At 45.2% G+C, this 13,688-nt stretch overlaps 3 pseudogenes; 2 read left to right on the top strand and 1 right to left on the bottom strand.

Moving 5' to 3' along the window:
• The first annotated feature begins 424 nt into the window (after nt 1-424).
• On the top strand, nt 425-3,461 carry LOC115319613 (annotated as a pseudogene).
• A 2,967-nt stretch (nt 3,462-6,428) lies between these two features.
• On the bottom strand, nt 6,429-8,360 carry LOC120839534 (annotated as a pseudogene).
• A 2,645-nt stretch (nt 8,361-11,005) lies between these two features.
• LOC121834796 lies at nt 11,006-12,940 on the top strand (annotated as a pseudogene).
• Nucleotides 12,941-13,688: the final 748 nt, after the last annotated feature.

Below are 13,688 nucleotides of genomic sequence, written 5' to 3'. Positions count from 1 at the left end.
AGTGTAGTGCTGCACAGGTTTATGTAAATGAAACATCATCATTGCAGTACAGTGTTATATGGGGTCCATATCACAAGAGCGAATGACATTTTAGCGAACGGCGACATTTGAGCGAATGGTCGTTTTAGCGAAAAACGGGGGCGCGCGTTAACCCATCCGTCGCGCTGCGCTTTACGCCGCTTCGCGGCGACAGTCTGCGGCAACTCATTACAAAAATATGAACTCACTTGGCCCACCCAAGAACGCCGCTTCGCGGCGACCGACTATTCGCTAAAGTGTCATTCGATGAAACGTGGGCGTTCGCTAAAACGTCATTCGATCAAGTCAGTGCCTCCCTGTTATATGAGAGATGTAGTAGTTCAGGCTGCCTAACGTCTCATTCATGTGGATTGTGGTTTAGGTTTTGCAGGCTGGACTTAATGATCAAGGCCCTCTGGAAGCGCGACACTGCCCTACAGTAAGTTATTGGCTTCTTTAAGCAGCGTAATCTTTGTAAGCTAACTTCTTTGGTTTTACATTTCTCAGGTGACAACAAAAGACCAAGAAACCCAGTGGGAAGCTCTGGAACTAGAGGACCACAGCTACTCCTTCAAGGAGTCTCGAAAACCTGCCATCGCGCTGAAAATGTCGGCTTCAGATATAATGTTTTATACGGGTGTCTCGAAGACCGTGTTTCTAAGTCTCGCGGAGGCCGTCTGTAAAATGACCACCACCAACTCTCAGTTGTCCGCAGAAGACCAGCTTCTGATAACACTCATGAGATTGCGCCTAGGCCTCCTTTATGGGGACCTAGCTAGGAGGTTTGAGACCTCGGTCACTAGAATTTGTGACATTGTGAAAAGAATGCTTCGGATCCTAAAGAAGATCATGAGCTATGTTGTTTTCTGGCTGCCACGGTGACGCATAGAAAACAGTATGCCTGCCTCTTTTGTTGAAGGCGGTTACGGCAGGACTACCTGCATCTTTGATTGTACGGAAGTCATTCTGCAGAGGCCTAAGAAGCTCATGGCTCGAGCACAGACATTCAGCTCTTACAAGGCAAACAACACGGTCAAATTTCTTACAGTTATCGCCCCCAATGGCTTCATTATGTATGTGTCAGATGTGTATGGTGGGAGGGCTTCCGATAAATACATTGTGCGGCACTGCGGGGTCGAGGACCACTTCCAGCGTGGCGATGAGATTATGGCTGATCGTGGGTTTACTTTGGATGCCCACCTGGAGCTTCAAGGGGTGAAGTTGAACATGCCGGCGTTCACAAAGGGTAAGACGATTGCATGGCATGAACCCTAATGCAGGCACTGTTTATTCATGTCCTGTCTGCAAATGCTTTGTGTTAGTTATACTCTTGGAGATAACTAGGGCTGGTTCTTGGTTTAAAATTTTAGCCAGTCTCATTGCCTTGCAATAGTCAAATTTTTGGTTGCACTGATGTTCAGGCTCAATATATTGTGAAAAGAGCAAGGACGCCTGTTCTTCGTTGCCTCCTTTTGCTGTGTGATAAACAATGCAATGCACTTTTTCAGCTGGGGATAAACTTGAACCTTCAATTGATAATGCTCAAATGACAAAATATTACTCCCAACTGTGAAGGCAAAGAGGTTTCCTGATGTTATCTGGCATGAGCAGGGTCATTCACTTCACAATCATTCCTGCAGCGCTAAATAGATGCTTGCGAGACGTTGAACAAAGACGCACGGAACTTTCTTCATTACTGACTCGACTTCTAAAATGAGGAAGCCTAGCGAGTACTATGATATAATGTAACATAAGAAACGGGCCTTGGGAGAAAGGCACTGGCCTTATTTTATGTCATCTAAACAGGCAAATGTGCACAGATTGGATACAAGTGTTGCGGCAGCACTGAGACGAGACTTGTATCCTCACTGATTGAACATGATCCTCAGCCAAACACTGATGCAGCACTCGTGTCTCATTTGTGCCTCATGCTTGCCTCTTCAGGTGCTGTACAATATTCAGGCCTATGAGCCTTGCTATCTAAAAGGTGTTCACCTGGGAGCTAATTCCTGCAGAAAGGAGGGATTTCCTTCTTTCTGGGTCAGAGACAGAATCGAGGAGAGGTGTCCTCGTCTCTGGCTGCAGACTGGGCCTTATATTGAACTAAGCTTAAGTTGGAAGCAATCCGAGCCTAAATGTGATGAATGTTATTGGCATTTTTGTGTTCCCCACAGATGAATGGACTAACCTTTTAAATGCACGGGAACCGTAAAAAAAAAAAGATTTTTGGGGGGGTTTACTTAGTTAAAAATAATATTCAATTAATTGTGAGGTTAGTCTATCAATCACCCAGCCATAGGAAATATGACTGTGTTTGCTTAAATGTGAATGTGGATCCTCAAATGTTTGCAATGCAAGTTTGATCTGTTATAAGTATGTGCTTGCATTGTGCAGTGCTTCATGCTGCTTTGCCCAGCTATTTCGGTGGCCAGAGTGCTGCGCTCTCCAGTGGCTTGGCACTAGACTTGTCAACTTGTTGGTGCACAACATCCAGCTTCTTTGAGTGGATACCTCCGGCAACTTTCCTTATCTGCCGAAATAGTGGGAACATGCTTCTTAATTCTTAATCTCGCCAAGCATTTTAAGCTAATAGGAGCAACTCAAGCATGCTTTGCATGTCTGGCATTGCATGTACACAAAACACAGCACACAAGCTGTCTTTTTTTTCATCGAAATGCTATTTTGGCCGCAGCCAAGCCATGGTTTTGAGACGTAGCACTTCAGAAACTATTGTAAAGCACTACATGAAGTAGCCATTCTTCAACTTTGTCAAGGATAGTACTGCCATGAGAAAACAGTTTGCGTGTTTTGTATGCAAGGAGAAACGGAGAGAGGAGTACATGAGAGCGCACAGGGATGTCGGAGCACCGAGCTCTAATTTCGCTTTGATTAGAGGGAGACTCTGGAGACAAATGCAGCTAGCCCAATATTCCTTCCAGTCAGAGCTTGCCACTCTCTCCCCGCACGCTTGCAGTAAATCTGCAACTCACATATTTCTTAATGTTTGTTGTGATTTCCTTAGTTCTACATGTCCTCCATTGTTTCTAGTTCAGTGCATAGCCAGAAATTGTGTTGATGTGACGTATTCCTTACTAAAGTCAGCATGCTATATATGCAGCTTGCAATGGAAGGACTGGTCAAAGGTACTGCAGGATGCAGCGTTAGTAAAACTAAACAATCATATGTCTTCTTTATTATTCGCAGGGAAATCCCAGCTCTCCGAGCTCGATGTGACTCGAACGAGAAGAATCGCCTCATTACGGATACATGTTGAGAGAGCGATTAATCGCATTAAAACGTACCGTATCTTCAAGTCAGCGTTAACCATAACGTCGAGGAGAACCATCAGTGATATGGTCTTCATCTGCGCAGGACTGTGCAATCTGAAGGCACCTCTGATTGCAATGCAAGAAACAGCGGCAAGTGCCAGCGTTGATGTGTAGACACTGACTCTGTAGACACTGAATTCTCGAGCTTGTTTTCTACATGTTCCGTTCTAATGTATTGGGTCTGATCAAGAAAATGAAACCCGGTTTTTGGCGTGCATAGACAAATTATTTGTCGCCAAAAGATGAAACTGGGAATGTCAGGCTAGCAGTGGTGAGAGAATGTGAAAGTTCGACAACTTGAAGTTACCTGGATCATCCAAATACTCGGGGCAAACGAAAAAGTGGTATTCTAGATGTATCTAATGCTCCGGTGGGAAATATTTGTGAGTAAGAAATGCAGTATTGTTTTTTTTGTTTTTTTTTGAGACCATACTTCTAGCACAGAATGTGGTTTATGGGTTGTTTACAATAGGAAACTAGATATGAACAAGCGTCGTAACGACCGACATGTTCGTTAAAGTTGTGTATAAAATCAACATAGCCCCAGCAGGGATAGAATCTAGGTCGACTGCAGCTGCTCTCAGTAGACAAATTCGGATAGCAAATTCTGTCATTGGCTATTGTTTGTTATTTGTTTTTAAAATAAACACCACAGGCATTTAGTGGCATTTGTTCTGTTCTACATGCATTACGCTGAGGTAGTCGTCTATTTATAGAGAAATTTCGTGTTTCCATTTTTCGATTCTGGTAACATATTCTCCAGCTTTTGCATTCTGCCACTACAGCTAGTGTCGCATTCTCATGCAGTTTCCAGTACCTATGCGGCTCAAGACAGGTTTTATTTCCTTGGACAGACTTGGTAGTGTGGTTTATGATCATTGCTCTATCCGTGTTTCCTTTGTGTGCCTCACATCGCTGATGTTGAGTACAATTTTTGTAGGTGTGTTTGTTTTGCTCTCTTGTCTGCAGGATGGAAGTTTTTTGTTTATTTTCTTGCTCACTTAATTGGGGAGTGGAACAATTTTCAAACTTCAGAACAAAAACCTTTCATTGCTTAAGTGCACTAGATATTTTTTTAACAATAGTGGGTTTACACAATTGCACGACATACGTCACAGCAACAGGAGCTCAGCAATCACGTAATTCGCCAACACTGTGACATCATTGTCGTTTCTGCACTGCCTCCTGAGCACAGTTCCGAGAATTTTTACACCACTTCCGCTCTCAATTCCACTCCCGTGCCGTAACTAAAAGTAATTTTCTTTGGACCCGCTACAAACTTTCCAAGGTCTAGCCATACAACGTGCAAGTTCGTCTGCTCGGATGGTCGTGTGCATGCTCCGGAAAAAGTGGGGTTTCTGTTACATCCACCCTCAGAGTGAGAACGGTAAGGCATGTCTTTCAAATGCCTGGCCCTCAACTAGTGTTTGTGGTTTTGATCACGTGGTCGTTGCTTTTTGATGCATTCACTAGCTGTGCATTTGCTCGAGGCACTGTGAAGTTTTGAGCAGGATGTCAACGTTATTCCCCCAGCAGGATCTTGCTAAGAGCTGTTGCTGTAAAAATAATGCAAATTGAAGTTCATGGTATCTTTCAACTGTTACACTGTCTACTGAGTCACTGTGTTCTCAAGCATGCTCGTGACCTTCCTTTTTTCATCGGTGGGAAGAGGACCTTTCGCCTCAGATAGGAACACTTTTCAAACTTTGGTTCGATCGCCTTGGAACATTATAGCCAGTCGGCATCGGTAATGGTCGTGGCAGGTAGCCAATCTTGGATGAGTGAAAAAACATAAGTATGGACATCCGTTTTTGCTCGCTTGTCATGAAAGCATCGGAAGGGGATAATTTGGTTGACTTCAGGTGAATGGCACGCTTACACACGCAACTTGCTCATTCACTGTGGCGTAGCTCGTGGTAACTTCGGGCCATTTTTCTCATGGCTGCCACATGCTGCTGCAAGTTGGGAAATAATCTGGCTTTTGCTTCGCGAGAACATGAAAAATCACAATATTTTAGGGAAAGTCTGCATTTACTTTTACTTACGTTGATACAAACAAAATATAAGTGGTATGCTGCATGTTTGTGTAGTAAATTGTTTCACCTCCCCTTTAGATTGAAAGTGTTAGTATTCTTATTTGATGCAAAGGATAAAACTTGGCTTATGGACTTAGTCTAGCAAAAAAGTAGGTTTTTCACATGCCTCGTTTTACTCATGCCAATTATTTCACCTCTTTCGTTGTGATATGTGTACTAGCGTAAACAAAAATAACATATTAATAAATAAAAGATCCTGCTTAGCCGAGGATAATCTTAAAATGTTAACCAGTTTAAAGAGATGCTGAACTGAAATCTGGATTCCACAAAACACGGCGGCAAAAGCGTGCAACGGGATGCTACAAACACCAAAACATCACTCGTACAGCGATATCTCGAAGGGATGACCGTATTTCTCAGGAAAAGGAGGCGCATTGGACAGATGTGCTTACGTCTCGTTTCTCCGAGGAGGAGAAGGAACAGCCTCACGTCTTCTCCGCCTCGTCGCCTTGAGGGGGCGAAGTGAGAAGAGGAGGAAACGAGACATCTTGACATCGCGCGCATTGTCCAATCTCGACCTTTTTCCAAAAATGCGGCCGTCCATTCGGGATATCATTTTACGAGTAGTGTTGTAGGGATTGTAGTCTTCCGCCTACAGCTCCTGCAATGTTTTCTGATATCAAAATTTCGGTTCACCATCCCTTCAAGTGCAGTTTCAAGATTGGTTTGGGACCGGTGGTCCCCTCTTCAGCTTTGACAACACATGCAATAGCCGAGGACGAGGACACTGGTCTCGAAAGCCTTGTAAGCTGTCCTTGATGTGTTGTACATTTCAATATTTTCCAAAGTTGGACAGTTTTTCTACTTCTTGGACACTTGCAAGTTACTGATTTCTGTTCTGCTTGACCGATTGTGGTATGTGTATATGAAATAATTCAAGGAATGTGAAAGACAAATGGCACAGTCTTCACACCTCGTCGAACCTTGAAAAACATGGCGAGCAGGCGACAGTCAACACTGGCTTGTTGTATGAAGCATTGTCACTGCTCCACCTGCTGCTTCATTTATTTCACCTTTTGTTCTTGTCACTTTTTGGAAAAAGTTTGATTACATGAGGGCCAGTCGCCTGTATTCAAGGCACATGTTCAGTTTGCCCCCCCTTTGCATCTTTTCAAGGTGCGGCAAGATCGAAGAAAAATAAAACCGGCTCAGCCGAGGTGTGTTTTCAGCAATGAAGCTGCCATCGAAAGAAATCTCTAACAACACATCACTGTTCTTTGACCACACATACAAAAAACAGAGCTGCTTCCCTGTGCACAGCATTGTGTACTGTACTTGGCTATAAAAGCCGTTACTTCCAGTCTTTTTTAGTGTGTATGTGTCATCTCTTCTCTGGACATCATACCTCTTATTAGTGGCAATCATTGCCCTGCAGTCTTGCACCTCTGGACACTTTATCTCCAGAATGGCATTTTGACTTTCGATGATGCCATCAGGAGTAGCAGAGAGCCAGGGCTCCTCACTGCAAACTACAGTTCCACAGAGGGAAACTGTGAACCCTGTCTTTACAATGAACGCCTGCCGCGCTACAGGTTCATACATGTGTCCATGTCTAGTGGCAGCATTTCCATGGAATGAACTGCCTGTCAGGGTTAGAACGGCCTTCTCGTGAGATGTTTTTTATCATCTTTGGTACGCACTTAACGTTGGATGCTGTGATGCGCAACTTCCGTGAATCTTTCCACAAGGCATTTGTAGTGCCCCGTGTTCCAGTTTCAAGTTGCACAGCTGCAGTACTAGTTAGTACAACAAAGTCACTATAAAATAAGTTGCATGCTGGGCACGATTCTGGAAGGGTCTCTGCCCTATCATGGTCTCGGTGGCTTGGGGCCTGGTCGGGCACCTTGGCAACTGGTTGAGCCTGGGGCTGCCTAGAGGCTGTGATGGTCTCATGCAAAAGCGTTCCTGCAATATAAACAGAATTTATTAAAAACGAAACATACAACTTCATATCAATGAATTACATTAGAAAAGCAAGAACAAATGATAACAGGCATCCTTAGCTCGTTTGCAGCTTGTTTAGGTGATCTCTGCATTTAGAAATAGTACCTGATGTGTCAAGGACGGACAAAATGGTGTTGGAATTTATTTGATATCGCAGAATATTTTATTTTCAAGTGTTTTCTGCTGATACCAGAATGCTGGTAAATCAAAGTGGGTGGCAGACACAGCTGACTGGTCAGTGACTCACCAGTTGGAACAAGTTCTGTGGTTAAAAAAGGGGTCTGTAGAAGCTCAACATGGAAGAGTTATATATTTATTGTAACAGTAATGTATGCACTAAGTACACTTGTTAAGGTAGTGCAGATAGGCTGGATTGCTCAAGCTCTATGGTTGCCCTTGAGCTCTAATCTTGTTATTTATCTCGTGTAAAGCTTCACATCTGATCTTATTTTGTTAAATATTGCCGTCATCTTTTTAGGGGCACGGAACAATTGTTTTTGAGTAGTGTTGTTAGCAGAGCTTGCCCCAATTCAAACTTGCCAAATGGACCAGGGTACTGGACTTCCAAATGGTTAACAATTAGACAATTAATAAACGAATATGGCAGCTACTTTGACCCTACTGTTTCATGACAAAATGAATGCTCCACATGTTTGGGGTAGTTACCAGATGGAATGAACCTGCCATTTCCACTTAAAATTAACTTCACATAAGCTCACTACGCAGAGTTTTGACATAATAATTATAAGAATAGCTCATACTTGCCTGGTATGCAGAATAGGCTCTTGAACGGAGCTACTGCATGAAACTGCTGGAGCTCCTGGTCGTCCCGAAGGGAATGGACCTGCTTCGGTTCCGTAACTTCAGTCCCTCTTCTTTCTACTGCCCTGGCAGTTCCTTTCTGGAGCCGGAAGCTGATGTTGTGCAGGGGTGCTGGCATAACATTCTTCTTGGTCCCCCGATTCCACTTCATTGCGGCATCGGTGCATGCCTGCCCAGTAAAACCAGCACTTGCCGCACAGTCCACTTTCCACAAGACAGCCCCGACGTGGCTGCAAACTCTTGCCTTGCCGGCCATGCATGTGCACCCACCAGTGATCACCTCACCGTCTTTCTTCGCGCAAATCCATGCGTCATTGGGCCTGTTCACATACTGTGAACCTTGAACAGTTCCTTTCAGTAGAAGTGTGCACGGGTCAATCTCATGCACCAGCAATGCTCCGACCCAGCCGCTTTGCACGTAGTTGTACGAGTCGAGGCTCTTGTACGCCTTGACCTCCTCCAAGTCGCAGGCCTTGGTCTTGAGAAGATAGTAAATTATTTGTGGGGCACGAATTTCTGGCCATTTCTTTAGGTTGTCCTCCCATGTAGTTATGCAGGTTGGATGGGGGTAAAGGCGGTTCTCTGAAAATAAGATTCCACACAAAATTAGGGAAATGGTAGTTAGTGACATTAGAGTTCCACCAATATCAGCACATAAAAAAGCAAATAGGCAGAATAGAAACAGACATCTACAAGTGCCGTAATAGGCCTCGACAAGTCAAATGTAGATCGAATTTTGCAGCTTGTGGTGAAAATATAAGACCCTGGGTGTAATGATTGTTATTGGCTGCTCAAGTTTTGTTTTTCATTCCGTTCATTCCTACGAGGATGTGCACTATAATTGTGTGTGTTGCTCGGTAGCGACGCCCGTTAAAATACGTTAAGCGAAACAATACGAAAAAAGGAGCGAAAAATCGTCGTCCCCCCCCCCCCCTTTTCACCCCCATCTCCTGAATAGTTCCGACGCATCTGGGCGTCATACGAAGTACAGATGTCCCGGTAACTGGCGTACCCCTCGACGGTGCACCATAACAAAAAACGTTCGGCCCGCGTCGCCAACTTGTATTTCTACGATTAAACGGCGATACTTCTATGCCCAGGGTCACCCTCGCTCGCGCATAGAAACCCTCCGTCAGTCATTCGCAGAAGACTGTCATTCTTCACAAACAACAACACGCGAAGAGTAAAACACTGGTAAACGTGCTCAGGAAAAGTGAACATACCTCCGATTTCGATTACCGGCGACGCTGGCGACGAACCTCTCGGCGCTGTTGACGCAACAACGGGCGCCATCAAGGCGAATAAACACACCAGAACACAAGAATGATTCACACTTTCAATAACAAACAAATTAAGAACTCACTAAAGGGAAAACAATGAAGATACGATGCACGGGGTCAATGGGGAGAACGCGGGAGCTAGGAACAACGCTGCTCTCCGCATACCAAAATGGGCGCGCAACAACCGTACGCCAGACGGCGCGGCTGTCGCTGCAACACGCAAGATGGCGACCACTACGCGGAAAAGGTGTTCAGGGAAGGTCGCGAATTCGGACTCGTCGGGACTTGCTTTGCGTAGTACAACCTTGAGCGTCTCAAATTGCCACTCATGTAGACGCGCATGCTTTGGTGCGGACGGCGAGATCACAAGATAAATACGAAAAACACTTTTAAACCCCGTCGAAGACGCGGTTTCACGTGTACCAAAGAAAAACCGGAAAAAAAAGCGTCAGGAAGCTAAATATTTTGGGGTCATTACGCAGAGGTAAGAGTCGCGTCCCTGGGGCAGACTTCTACGGTACTCATTACAAGTAATCAAATTACTTGTAATTGATTACTTTTTTAAGTAATTTTGTATTCATTTGATTACTTTTGTTTTGTAGTAATCACAAGAGTAATTTGATTACTTTTGAAAGTAATGGAATTACTTGTAATCATTACTTTTTTCCTAACCCCCCCCCCCCCCCCCCCTCGGCCAACCTAGCCGCGAGACACGAGACATCTCCACTTTATCAGCTTCTAAGCTTTTGGAATCCGAGAGAATAAAGGCATTGTTGTCGAGCTCTACGAAAGGAGGTCATGCTCTTTGTCTGGACAGTTCGCAGAGTGGTTTGTTGGAACTTGGATTTCGACTCGGTCTGTCAGGTTCGGATTCTCGACAAAAGCCTTTCAGTGCGAAGTTCGATGGTTAATGTAGAATGTTTGTCTCCATTAACTCTTCATACAGTCCACCCCTCTTATATATTAAAAAAAGAACTCTAAATCCTGGTCAAAGCACCTCTACACTCTTCTGCCTCCAAGATAACCAAAGCCATGTAATGTAAATGCTAAGGTGTGACTATAAATGTGAGCTCTAAGAATTCATATCCTTTGGCAGAAGTGACAGCTGCTGCCGGATCATTATCTTAGTGGGAAACTCCAGGAAAGAAAAGGCGCCACACGGAAGAAAAAGGGAGAAGCTGCTTCTTTGTACTAACTTAGAGCAATAAGCCACAAAGAGCGCAGAAGCGATATCTCCGGAGCTGGATATAGGTCACCGTAGCTCAGTGGAACTAACACGATCTAGCGTCCTTAGCACGCACTTCAAGAAATATTCGAGCTCGCTCTACCACGCCCATGCATTATTACACCCAGAAAGCCTGAATACGGGAATCCGGAAAGGGTGGATCGAGATTATGAGTAGTCCGGCGCTTCTGTTACAACCAAGGAGGGATGAAGGCGTTCCCGGGTGAATAGCTCGGAACTTAGAAATTTTACGGCTATAAAACACGATGTTTCAGTCGTGTTTTATACAGAGATGGCTCATGCTAGGGAGGTCGGTGACGCCGTGTCTCCGTGGCCGCAGCTGGCAAGCTTGTTTGTGCTGAAGGAAAAGCGAGGTGATGGCAACCTCACATTTCAGTGTTTACTTTGTAAGCCTAAAGAAAAGCTCCTGTCTTGTTCTATGGTGACGAACTCGAACCTGCGGAAGCACGTAAAGGTATGTTTTATTAGCCGTGCATGTCCGCAGTATGTGTGTTTTTTTATTTTTTTTATTTATGTATTAACCACAATCGTTCTTTTAGAGTCAACACCCCGGGAATCTGGCTGACTTTGGAAACTCTTCGCGGAAACGGAAGCTGTCTGAAGCTGCTTCGACGTCCACGCCGAAACAACTTACCCTCAACTTTGCAAGCGGGCGGGTGCCTCAAAAGCAGCTGGACAGCCTGATTGTGAATTTTGTTGTAGATTCCCTGCAACCTTTCTCTGCCGTCGAGGCTCCCAGTTTCGTTAAACTTGTGGATACCTTGGCCCCTGAAAACACGGTACCAACACGGAGAATGCTGATGGCGAGAATCGACGAGAGATACGAAGAGATGAAGACAAGCCTGCGGAAAGCTTTCGACGAGGTTCCTTGCGTCACTGTGACCGCCGACTGCTGGACATCGTTCTGACGGTAAGCCTCTTTAAGATAACATCGTGTATTCCTTGTACGTTCTTGTCGCATATCCAGAATGTTCGTTTCAAAGCTATATGCGTGGGTTTGTATTTGCTGGTCTCTGTATTTAACTATAAAAGTCTCCTCATTTAAGCTTTTTGTCCGGCGTCCTCGGCACAGTGCGGCTGAAATAAATTCAGTTCAATTCAATTATGTTCACTTAAAAAAAAAAAAAAAACCAAGAAGGTGAGTTGTCGCGGAAACTTTTTTTTTTTATTATTATTATTAAATTCGGTGATATAAAAGCGCTGATACTGCTAAAATACGTAACTAGTTTAAGAGACATAATATGACCTTAATGTTCAGACAATACCAGTATTGTCTACTGGCGATTAAGCTGGCGGGTTCTTGTTTTCGCAGTACAGTTTATACAAAATATATTTTTTTTTTTTCGCGGGTGCTATCTGGCAGCGACAGTTTCTTGGCTCGAGCCGGCTTCCCTGAAGAGGAACTCTGCAGTACTGATCTGCCAAAGAATGACGGGCAGCGTCACGCACGACAAGATTGCAGACCTTCTTCTGGAGGTTTTCAAGGAGTACGGCCTTCAAGGAAAAGTCACCAAGGTCGTGACCGACAATGGATCCAATTTTGTAAAAGCCTTCAGGTAATATTTGCCGCATACAGTAATAGCGGCCTGTTATTTATTGACCAAAATTACTGATAGAATTGCAAAAGCGCTTGCTTAGCACATCAGAACAATTCCACGCATATACCTGATCATGACAACAAGCAGACCCACTTTGTGAATCCAAAATAGCGTTCAAATTCCACCAGCAAAGTGTATCCGCTTGTTGTCGTGGTTCAAACGTTCAAAAAGTAAACGCAAATTGTTCTTTTGGGTAACTATTATTTTCTTCATTTATAACACAGGGTGTTTGGCGAGCCTGTTCAGCCTGACGACCTAGATCCTTCGGAGCAGGACGATGAAGGCCTGGAGTTCGTGGAGGTAGCACCCCTGCTTGAAAACGTGGACCAAGGAGAGGCCCGACTCCCCCCTCACCATAGATGTACTGCGCACACCCTAAATTCGGTGGCTACGACCGACACCGGAGCAGCGGAGCGTCACGAAATCTTCTCGAGACCTTTTCCCTCCGTTTTGCGGACATGCCGCGCCTTGTGGAATAAGCAGGGACAGTCGGCGGTTGCTGCCGAGACCATCCGACGCTTCTGTGGGAAGGCATTAATAAGGCCCGTGGCAACGCGGTGGAACTCTCTCTACGATGCGCTAGAGTGCGTGCACAAGTTGGATGCTGAGGGCAGAAACTTCAACGGGTTATGCAGGACCTTACAAGTTCCTCCCTTCCAGCGTCCACGTGACCTACTCTTCATAGAAGAGTACTGTAAGGTGAGAGTGTCATATCTGTTATTTCTACGTTTCACAAAAGGAGGATGAATTTATGACGAGGGATCTGCGTATCAATACCGTAAACAAAACATCCGTACTGTTAACCTTCCCCTCTATTGCATTTGCAGGTCATGAAGCCCCTCGCCTGTGCGATTGACGTGGTTCAAAGAGGGGAACTCATGTTCATGGGGTACCTGCTGCCAACGATCACGGTACTCCGGCAGCGGCTCAGCCATCTTCTCCAGGCGGGCCTAGCTTTCTCCGCGCCGCTTGTGAATGCTCTGCTTGATGGAATCCAGAACCGGTAAGTTTCCGAAGAAGCATAATCTGCTTCCACTTTTTGCGGGACGGAACTGTGTTAACCTATCAGATGCGATACTTTCTATTTGCAGGTTTGGTCCCCTGATCAACGACCGGGAGCTGTTGCTAGGAGCCATTGCGCTCCCCCGGTTTAAAGTCGGCTGGGTGCTTGGTGAAGCCAAGCGGCAGGAGCTAGCTCAGCTGCTAACGGACGAGCTGAACCGCCCATGCTACGGAGGATCGCCCACCGGCGGACAGGAACCTCCCGCTGACTGCGCAGGTTCCCCTGTTGACGATTTCTTCGCTTTTTCGGCGCCAAGATCGACCCGGGACAGTGGGGAAGTCTCACGCTACCTC

The sequence above is a fragment of the Ixodes scapularis genome, unplaced genomic scaffold, assembly GCF_016920785.2.
Source record: "Ixodes scapularis isolate PalLabHiFi unplaced genomic scaffold, ASM1692078v2 PGA_scaffold10__122_contigs__length_95168666, whole genome shotgun sequence".
Classification (NCBI taxonomy): Eukaryota; Metazoa; Arthropoda; class Arachnida; order Ixodida; family Ixodidae; genus Ixodes; species Ixodes scapularis.
This window is presented reverse-complemented; position numbering and strand designations above follow the sequence as displayed.